This window comes from Gadus macrocephalus, chromosome 16 (genome assembly GCF_031168955.1).
Source record: "Gadus macrocephalus chromosome 16, ASM3116895v1".
NCBI classification, from domain to species: domain Eukaryota; kingdom Metazoa; phylum Chordata; class Actinopteri; order Gadiformes; family Gadidae; genus Gadus; species Gadus macrocephalus.
Genome location: NC_082397.1, coordinates 275,496 through 286,832, shown reverse-complemented (window position 1 = coordinate 286,832; position 11,337 = coordinate 275,496).

Here is an 11,337-nt window from a genome sequence, read left to right as displayed (position 1 = left end):
CCATAACCCTAAGCCCTAACCTTAACCATAACCCTAACACTAACCCTAACCATAACCCCTAAACCTAACCTTAAGCCTATACCTAAACCTAACCTTAAGCCTAGCACTCCCCAGGCTGGTTGAACTAACAGACCCAACCAGTTAGAATAGTTCCGGAAAGGTGGACTGGATACACTTTAAACAGCGATTTAATCAATTCAGAACATTTTGGTAGAGCAGTTGTCTTGTAACCAAAAGGTTGCTAGTTCGATCCCTAGCTGAGTCTTGATGTGTCCCTGAGCAAGACGCAACCCTAACTGCTCCTGACGAGCTGGTTGACTCTTCCGTTGGTGTGTCAATGTGTATATTAACCGATGTAAGTCGCTTTGGATAAAAGCGTCAGCTAAATGCCCTAATTGTAATTTAAAGGCCCACTATGCAACTTTTTTAGCCAAAATTACATTAAGTATGCAGGTTGAGAGTTATGCTGATGGTTCTGCATCCATTTCTGGGTCGATTGGTGGGTGTGTCATTTACCCATGTCGCCTCTCCAGTGAAAAAGCGCATATGCAACTTGATCTGTTCGGACCGGGACAATCCGGATGTGACGCAACGGAAGTATCCTCGAAAATGTAGTCAGATTGTAGTTTCGAAAATGCTTTACGGCACAGACACACACCCAAACATGGCACCGGCTAGATATAAACAGCCAGTTGCGAGGCAATTGTTGCATTCATCATGGATCAATCGACTAATGGTACGGCCACACCGACCGCGTTACTCGCGTTGGATAACGCGAGTAACGCGCCTAACCTGACGCTTGATCATTGTGTGTCACAAAAATGGTTCAACGCGCCCAACGCGCCTGTGGCTGCGCTAGAGTCCGAGGTAGGAAACCCAAACGCCGCCGTGTTTGGGTGCATGATAGAGTTTAGATCGGGTTAGATTAAATAATCTCGGATATAAATAAAGATCTCATCTCATCGTCATCCGTTTATCCGGGGTCGGGTCGCGGGGGGAGCAGCTCAAGCAGGGGGCCCCAGACTTCCCTTTCCCGGGCCACATTGACCAGCTCTGACGGGGGGATCCCGAGGCATTCCCAGGCCAGTGTTGAGATATAATCTCTCCACCTAGTCCTGGGTCTTCCCCGAGGTCTCCTCCCCACTGGACGTGCCTGAAACACCTCCCAATGGAGGCGCCCAGTGGGCATCCTTGCCAGATGCCCGAACCACCTCAGCTGACTCCTTTCTAAGTAAAGGAGCAGCGGCTCTAATCCGAGTTCCTCACGGATGACTGAGCTTCTCACCCTATCCCGAGACGCCAGCCACCCTTCTGAGAAAACTCATCTGGGCCGCTTGTACCCGCGATCTCGTCCTTTCGGCCATCACCCAACCCTCATGACCATAGGTGAGGATAGGAACGAAGATCGACCGGTAGATCGAGAGCTTTGCCTTGCGGCTCAGCTCTCTTTTCGTAACAACGGTGCGGTAAAGCGAACGCAATACCGCCCCCGCTGCTCCGATTCTCCGGCCAATCTCACGCTCCATAGTCTCCTCACTCGCGAACAAGACCCCGAGGTACTTGAACTCCTTCACTTGGGCTAAGGACTCATAAATAACGATAATCGGGTTAAATAACTTCACATGGTGTGTTTCCAGCATTCGTAGTGTTGATCAGCAGAGAAATAGTCCGCCAAGACGTTGAGGTTGCTTAGCAACCAGAGACTCTGTCCATGCAAGTGAACGGAGCGTTCACTCTTCGTCATAACTATCAAATAGGGATGGGCACGAGTAGTAAATTCCAAACTCGAGTGATCAAAGGAATTCCTCGAGGATCAATCGAGTACTCGTTAAATCAAATCTATTTTTAGAATGCAACGCATCTGCAGCAGGAATAGGCCTGATGATGAACGGCAATATTACCAACCAAACATGTAGGCCTAATGCTTATTCTCCATCAAAACAGTCAGTTATCAGAGTATTCATTATTTATTTTTGCAAACGTTCAAAACACATTTCCCTTACAAAAATAAATATGCGTCTCACAATTGAAATCACGTCGAACCAAGGCCTGTAACAGTTTAAAAAAAACGAAACAAGTAGCCTAACCATTGCAAATAAATGCTTAAAGCTGCAAATAAAACGGCAGCAAATGGACTATGGAAATACTCAGCGTTGTGATCTTCTCTACACGCCCGGGATTACAGCTGCGTCTTGCGGCGGTGAAAATATAGCCGACACACTTTCACTTTCACCGTTGCTGCGGGTCTGCTTTCCCGAACTCACTGTTGTGTTTCAGGAGCATATGTTGCCGCATAGTACTTTCTGGTAGCTCGATTTCGCTTGGCATATTTTACATTTCACCTTATGATCTCCTATTTCTTTAAAGTATTTCAATTCTTCGCTGTGGTTTGCTTTAACCGCCATCTCTTAACTTTTTGAATTCTGGCGTGCCTGCACACGCCACGGAACGCGCCATGGAAATGGATGCATTTAATTTTCTTTGTGCCCACGTCATGCGTTAGTGGCGCCGACAGAAAATTGATACATTTGCTTCAGAAAACTTTGTTTGTGTGTGTATATGCAAACTCGAGTTTGCCTGTCCAACAACCGAGTTCATTTGTAACGAGTAGTACTCGAGTAATCGATTCCTCACGCCCATCCCTACTATCAAACCAAACATCCTTCACATTCACCGGGCGAACATTATGAAAGTAAAATGCACATTTCTCGCAAAAAATGTTTCCATAAACGCATTGAATGGCGTAACTATGTTACTATTTCCACCCAGAATAAAGAAAGATGTCGGCCGTATGCCTCTGTGCAAGGGTCACTACTCTTTGCCAGTGACGTCGGGTCAAGCTCCACGCTGATTGGCTATCGTGGCTAAGCGTCACGCGTTGGAGCGTTGAAAGTTCAATTTTCTGAACTCCGGGCGTTGGTGCTTTACGGCACAGACCCCCAAACACGGATCCGGCTCGATATAAACACAATGTTAGGGGGTACGGAACGTGGAGACCCAAGCGCAGACACAGGCAGAGACGAGGTAAGGGGAACGGGGTTTATTGGAATGTAGACGAGTCGGACAGGCGGGGAGTCAGGAACCAGGAGGAGCGTCGGAACAGGCGGAGAGTCGGGAACCAGGAGGAGCGTCAGAACAGGCGGGGAATCAGGAACCAGGAGGAGCGTCAGAACAGGCGGGGGATCAGGAACCGGGAGGAGAGTCAGGCAAGCAGGAGTTCGGCGACCGGGAGTACTGAGAGAGGAGGGAGAGTGTTACCACGGGGACAGATTGCAGGAAAACTTGAGAATACTAGTAGGACCGATACTGACTGTGCAGAAGTAACGACGAACTGGCGCTGACTGGCAGGAGATCTCCAACTGAAGAAGGAACTGGTGATGAGCTGATAGCACACAGGTGTGGAAGGAGAAGAACCACCGGCGCCAAGTGGCCACTAGGTGGAGGTAGTGGACCGCGTAGCAGGACGCTGCGTGACAGTACCCCCCCCTCTACGGATGCCTCTCGGCGGACGCCCAACGCCAGCAGGATGACCTCGGTGGAAGTCCCGGACGAGCGAGGCATCCAGGATATTCTTCCGGGGAACCCAAGAGCGCTCCTCGGGACCGTACCCCTCCCAGTCGACGAGGTATTGAAGGCCCCGCCCGCGGCGCCGAACCTCCAGGAGGCGACGGACCGTCCACGCCGGATGGTTGTCAATAACCCGGGGTGGAGGTGGGGGCGGGGCAGGAGGAGACAGCGGGCTGGAGGAGACGGGCTTGACCTGGGACACATGGAAGGTCGGATGTATACGGAGGGATGGGGGTAGCCGGAGACGAACGGCACAGGGGTTGATGATAGCCTCAATCTCGAAAGGTCCAATGAACCGGGGGGAGATTTTGGGAGAGATTCCCTTCAAGGGTAGATCCTTCGCCCGAAGCCAAACCCTCTGGCCGGGGGCGTACAGGGGTGCAGGTAGGCGGCGCCTATTGGCCTGTAGTTGGGAGCGGGAGGATGCGCGGACCAGCGCAGCGCGAGTACGCTTCCAAGTACGCCGGCACCTGCGCATGTGGGCCTGGACAGACGGGACCGAAATCTCCTCCTCCAGCTCGGGGAACAGGGTTGGTTGATAACCAAGCGAGGCCATGAACGGGGATAAACCGGAGGACGCGTTGACCAGCGTGTTGTGGGCGTACTCGACCCAGGGGAGCTGAGAGTTCCAGGATGAGGGGTTGGCGTGAGAGATACAGCGGAGAGCTGCCTCCATCTCCTGGTTGACTCGCTCTGACTGTCCGTTGGACTGGGGGTGGAATCCGGAGGAAAGGCTGGTTGTGGCCCCTAGCGCAGCGCAAAACGCGCGCCACACCTGAGAGGTGAACTGAGGACCCCTGTCCGAGACGATGTCCACCGGAATGCCGTGAAGGCGGAAAACGTGCTGGACCAGGAGGTCCGCGGTCTCCCTAGAAGAGGGGAGCTTGGGGAGCGCGATGAAGTGTGCGCCCTTGGAGAAGCGGTCAATCACGGTGAGGATGGTGGTGTTACCCTCGGACGTGGGCAGACCGGTGACGAAGTCCAGGGCGATGTGAGACCACGGTCGACTAGGAATGGGTAGAGGTCGCAGCAGGCCGGAGCGGGAACGAGTAGACGTCTTATTCCGGGCGCAGGTTGCGCATGCTGCAATGAACGCGCGAACGTCCGCATCCATGGACGACCACCAAAAACGCCGGCGTATGAAGTCCAGTGTGCGGGTGATTCCTGGGTGACAGGTAAGCCTGGAGGAGTGAGCCCAGAGCAGAACCCTGGACCGTACGGCGTCTGGAACGAACAAGCGATTCGGAGGACCGGTACCGGGGTCTGGGTGCTGATCCTGTGCCCGGCGCACCGTGGACTCAATCTCCCAGGTAAGAGTAGCGACCAGGCAAGCGGGGGGCAGGATGTTCTCGGGGTCAGAACAGCGATCCTCGGGGGAGTGCAGGCGGGACAGGGCATCCGGCTTCCCATTCTGGGAACCGGGACGGTAGGTGAGGGAGAAATTGAATCGCCCAAAGAACAAGGCCCACCTGGCCTGCCGGGAATTCAGTCTCTTGGCCGACTGAATGTACGCCAAGTTACGGTGGTCGGTCCAAACAATAAAGGGCTGGTCCGCGCCCTCCAGCCAATGCCGCCACTCCTCCAACGCGAGCTTGACGGCCAGAAGCTCACGGTTCCCAACATCATAGTTCCTCTCAGACGGAGACAACCGGCGGGAGAAGAAGGCGCAGGGGTGGAGCTTGTGGTCAGGGGGGGAACGCTGGGAGAGGACCGCGCCCACTCCGGTGTCAGAAGCGTCGGCCTCCAGCACGAACTGAAGAGCGGGATCAGGCTGCACCAGGATGGGCGCAGAAACGAAGCGGAGCTTGAGGCTCCGAAATGCGGTCTCCGCCTCCGGAGGCCACGAAAAGGGGATCTTAATGGAGGTCAAGGCCGTAAGTGGTGCCGCGACCTGACTATAGCCTCGTATGAACCGACGATAAAAGTTGGCGAATCCCAAGAACTGCTGCAATCTCTTGCGGGTTGGGGGGGAGGGCCACTCGGCCACCGCAGAGACCTTGGAGGGGTCCATGCTGATTCGGCCCTGACCGATTATATATCCCAGGAAGGCGACGGATGGCACGTGGAAGACGCACTTCTCCGCCTTGACATATAGCCGGTTCTCCAGCAGTCGCTGTAGGACCTGCCGGACGTGGACCCGGTGCTCCTCCACAGACCTCGAGAAGATCAAGATGTCGTCTATGTACACGAACACGGAGCGGTTCAGCATGTCCCGGAGGACATCGTTAACTAGGGACTGAAAAACAGCGGGGGCGTTGGAAAGACCGAAGGGCATGACCAGGTACTCAAAGTGACCCAAAGGAGTGTTGAACGCGGTCTTCCATTCATCTCCCTCCCGGATGCGAACCAAATGGTAAGCGTTGCGAAGATCTAGCTTCGTGAAGACCATGGCACCGTGGAGGGGGACGAAGGCGGAACTAATGAGGGGCAAGGGGTACCTGTTCTTCACCGTGATGTTGTTCAACCCCCGGTAGTCAATGCAGGGACGAAGTGTGCCATCCTTCTTCCCCACAAAGAAGAACCCTGCTCCAACCGGTGAAGAGGATGGGCGGATGATCCCAGCAGAAAGAGATTCCCCAATGTACTTCTCCATCGACTCACGCTCGGGCCGAGAGAGATTGAACAGACGACTCCCTGGGAGGGGAGCCCCGGAAAGGAGGTCAATGGGGCAGTCATAAGGGCGGTGGGGGGGCAGGGACAAGGCGTGGGACTTGCTAAACACCTCCCCGAGGTCGTGATATTCCTCCGGAACAGGGAATAGGTTAGGAGGCGTGGGGGCCGGCTCGAGCTCTGGTGCTCGAGGTGACTGAGCGGACCGTAAACACTGGGACATGCAGTGGGTACTCCAGGACATCACGCGACCTGTTCGCCAATCGATCCGGGGGTTGTGAGTCCTCAGCCAGGGGTAACCCAAAACGATCGGGGAGAAGGGGCTGGTAATCACCATAAAGGAAATGGACTCGTGGTGATTCCCGGAAACGAGTAGGTCTACCGGGACGGTACGGTGCTCCACCCGCGTGAGTGTCCTCCCGTCTAGTGCCTGGGTCTCGATGGGGGAATCCAGCGGAACCGTGTCGATCTTCCATCGCAGGACCAACTCCCGATCAATGAAACTCTCGTCGGCCCCAGAGTCCAGGAGGATAGAGAGCGGGAGGACCTGATCCTGCCACAGGAGAGCAGCCTCCAGGAGGGGACGGGAGACCGAGGGGTTACGGGAGCGGCTCGCCAGGATCCCTCGGCTTACTGGCAAGCCCGATCTTTTCCCGAAAGCGAGGGACAGCCTGACCGGAGGTGGCCCGAAAGACCACAGTAGAGGCAGGAACCGGAGCGCAAACGGCGTTCCCTCTCCGCGGGGGAGAGATTTGTGCGTCCGATCTGCATAGGCTCGGGGGAGTGTCCCCGCTCGCGGCGAGGTGGAGCGGAGAACGAAGCGGAAGGTCGAGGTGTTGCGTGCGGCTCGAACCCGTGCGAGACTGGGCGTGAACCTCTCTCCCTGCGGCGTTCGCTCAACCGGTTGTCGAGCCGAATAGAGAGAGCGATCAGCTCGTCCAGATCCGAGGGTCCCTCCCGGGAGGAGAGCTGGTCCTTGATCTCATCGGATAGCGCGTTCAGGAAAACCCCCTGCAGGGCCTCCCCGTTCCAGCCGCTCTCAGCTGCCAGGGTGCGGAATTCCACAGCGAAGGAGGCGACGCTGCGGGATCCCTGACGGAGATGTAGAAGGCGCTGAGACGCCTCCCTTCCCCGGACCGGGTGGTCGAAAACCATCCGCATCTCCGCGGTAAAGGCGGAATAGTCTCTACAAACCGCGGAACCACGTTCCCACACGGCAGTAGCCCAAGCGAGCGCCTCGCCTCGCAGGGAACCGATGAGGAAGGCGATCCGTGACCCGTCGGAGGGGTAGGTCAGAGGCTGTAGTTCGAAGACCAACGAACACTGGAGAAGGAAGGACCGGCAGGATCCCAGGTCCCCCGCATAGCGTTCTGGTGCAGGAATGTACGGCTCCCGGGGCGAAGCCGATGAACCCGGAACAGCGACGGATGGATCCGGCGAGGGGGCGCGCAGTGACTGTATAGCCACGGCCATCTCACGAAAGTTGGAGGTCATCTCCTTCAGGGTGTGTGCGTGCTGACCCAGGAGATGTCCTTGATGGGAGACACTCTGGCGGAGTGACTCTGCGTCCGCTGGGTCCATGTCTTGGCCAGTTCGTACTGTTAGGGGGTACGGAACGTGGAGACCCAAGCGCAGACACAGGCAGAGACGAGGTAAGGGGAACGGGGTTTATTGGAATGTAGACGAGTCGGACAGGCGGGGAGTCAGGAACCAGGAGGAGCGTCGGAACAGGCGGAGAGTCGGGAACCAGGAGGAGCGTCAGAACAGGCGGGGAATCAGGAACCAGGAGGAGCGTCAGAACAGGCGGGGGATCAGGAACCGGGAGGAGAGTCAGGCAAGCAGGAGTTCGGCGACCGGGAGTACTGAGAGAGGAGGGAGAGTGTTACCACGGGGACAGATTGCAGGAAAACTTGAGAATACTAGTAGGACCGATACTGACTGTGCAGAAGTAACGACGAACTGGCGCTGACTGGCAGGAGATCTCCAACTGAAGAAGGAACTGGTGATGAGCTGATAGCACACAGGTGTGGAAGGAGAAGAACCACCGGCGCCAAGTGGCCACTAGGTGGAGGTAGTGGACCGCGTAGCAGGACGCTGCGTGACACACAAGTAACTAAGGGATTGTTATATTCATCATAGATCAGCCGACTAAAAAGAGACAGAGAAACCCAATGTCGGAGGAACAGAAGAAGAGAAAAGGATACTCGACCGTTTGTTTTCTCGACCGTTTTGTTGTGAGCCCTGTATGTTTCTAGCTTGCTTGGTTGCAACCATATAAACACCTTTGTTTCCATGGGTGTTTTGCTGTTCGTCCGTCTCGTCCCCCAGATACAGAGTGAATCCCCGAATCCAGGTTCTTGTTTATTTAGATTATTATGTTGGCCAAACCTCTTACACAGATTGTTCTGTTCAACCTAAGATATAACAATTATAATCTAGGATATAAATTCTCCCCGTCAACTATAAAAAAGGATGGATTTATGTTTATTGCAATACAAATACACCATTTAAAAAATGTATAACCTTGCCTACACTTTATGAACATCTACTTCGGACATGGCTCCACGCATTCGCCGGCTTCTTTGAAAACAAATGCACATGGCTCGCGTAGAAGTGCATGGGGAAGGGTCGTCAACGAGTTGTTACGACAGTGTTGTGAAATATCTACTACGAAGCTGTAGGGGGCGCTGTGTAGAGAAATGTGCGTGCCAAAACCAAGAAAACAGCGAAGAAATGCCCGAAGTTGCATAGTGGGCCTTTAAGAGAGGAGTGTGCTGTGGGTCCATGTCACCGGAGTTTACCCCGTGAAAAGGAAGCGCAAGATTCGTTTTCTTTGTACTTACTTCAACCCGGTCTGCAGCCACTTGATTTATTACCTGCTTTCCCATCATGAGAATTAAACAAACAAAAGTGGAATACTGAGTAATATCCTTTGTTGCCCTTTCCGTGGGGAGAAAACGGAACAGATACTGTACGTCAGGGTCGGCAACCGGGCACGCGTGCCACCACTGGCACACTTAAGAAAAGAAAAATCGTTTATTTATTTTTTTAATACTAATTATTTAAAGAAATCACCGCACAATGCGGCAGCATAATCATTAATACTGAATTTTTTGCACTTTTTTCTGTGTTCTGGGCATTTCCTCCCAGTGCAAATATGTTTAAATGAGTTACTGAAAGCAGTGTTCTGAAATTGGATCATGTAGAATAGCTCAGCAACCAGCAGCTGCCAGGACAGCGGTTAAGCTGCCGAAGTTCTCCGGGCAACGCAGCTGGAGCCTAGCCTGGCTCCGCCCGCCTAAGTACTTCCGCTCAATTTGAATTTCCCTTCAGTACTAGGTCTGGACCTGCTGTATGTAATTTGGTTTTCTGGTGCCGCCACAGCGGTTGCCAATCAGCGAACAGAGGGCGTGTCTGAGAACAATGACGATAAAGTCGTACGCCAGTTTGAGTTGTTGTTGTAGGTCGGTAGTTGATTTACAATGTGCAATTTTTCCCTGATAAATTAAATTCGACAAACAAAACCTGCAGCTGTCGTTGACGGACATTTTCGTGCAGACGCGCAAGGTGTTTGGTTTGTGTACAACCTGCGCGTGATTCCCGGCGCATGACATACGTCACAACCAAACGTTAGCGATTGGTTATGGCAGATCCAGAGTGGCACTGGGCAGATCCAATCATTTTAAACTTCAACAGACACCCGCCTTCAAGTGAGTTAACGTTTGTCAATTGATTAGGTCCAGACTCTCTGTACAAATGAAATTAAATGAAGTGAAGTACGAGAGTCTGGTAGAACCAGGCTAGCTGGAGCCGTACCTGGCAGCGAGTTTATTTTTTGCAGGGTGGTAGCGGGAAGCTCGTGAATATTCATGATGGAACTCATCCCTCATTGGCTGGGACTTGGCTCGCTGGGACTTTGTCAGAGGGCTTGTGAAAACAGAGGGCTTGTGAAAATCACAAACGCAAATAAATGAAGCGTTGTTATAAATCAACACAAATCATTGTATCAATAGTGTGACACATGTTATACAGTAGTTGTTCTTAGACGAGTTAGCATTAAGAGCTAACGTTTGTTTTGGCACTTACAGAAAGGTAGCTATAGAGTTGCCGTGTAGTAGGTGGATTGATAGGTGAAAATCAATATTACAATTAATTTAGCCCTACGCGAAAATATTCTATGGATAGGCCTACAGATTTTATGGCCCTTCTTTCTATAATGTAATTGGTTGTGGGGTGTGGCAGAACCACTATGAACAAATATCAGAAATCATACGGTTTATTCTTATCCATCTACACCTAACCTCCAGCAGCTCCATCTCCTCAAAGTTGACATGGCAAATGTTGCAAGCTTTAATAAATCCTGCCATTATGCTCACTACTTCTAGAAACAGAACAGAATGGAATCTTAATGGAAATATCAAGACATGGATGGACAACAATTAGAAAAAAAAAACTTGGAAACAATCACCAGCTGCCGAAAGCACTGCGATGTGCTATACATAACGTTATAAAATATAATAAATAAATAAATGATTTACTACAGTAGCCCAGGCTGTGACACATAACAGTTTCACAGGCGCTTTTAGACGAGTGAGCTAACGTTTGTACTTACAGAAACTTGTACTCACAACCCCCCCCACCCCTCCCGTCAACAACGGCAAAATGTCGGAAAAAAGTTACACATCTTTATTGTAAGATCCCCTCTCAGGGGGCCTACAAAACCTCTCAGCCCCAGGGCCCAATGGCAGGTTAAGGCAGGCCTGCCTACGGGGGTCCCGCCGGGGATTCTGGGGATCCGAGATGCCGGTGGGGAAAGGGGTTTTATTGTCTTTATGTGTTGGGGTTAACGGGTTTGGGGTGTGTGGTCGGAAGAATGTAGTTGTGTGTTGTTGAGTGTTTACTTGTTGTGTGTAGTGTTGCCGCCACCGTTACAGAGAGTTGCATGTCTGTTGGTTGGTTGTGCGTTGCGCTGTGTGTTGGGTGTCGGGTTAAATAAAGGCTGCTCTCGTAGTCGTGCGGTGTATGGGGCACGAGAGTTGCTTCATCGCTTAACCTGGGCTGATGGGCTCCCGTCTCGCCCTTCCCGCACTGCTCGCCACAATATTGTTGCAAGTGGCCTATATGCATTGCCTTCACATGGTTTTGCAAAGCTGTACATGT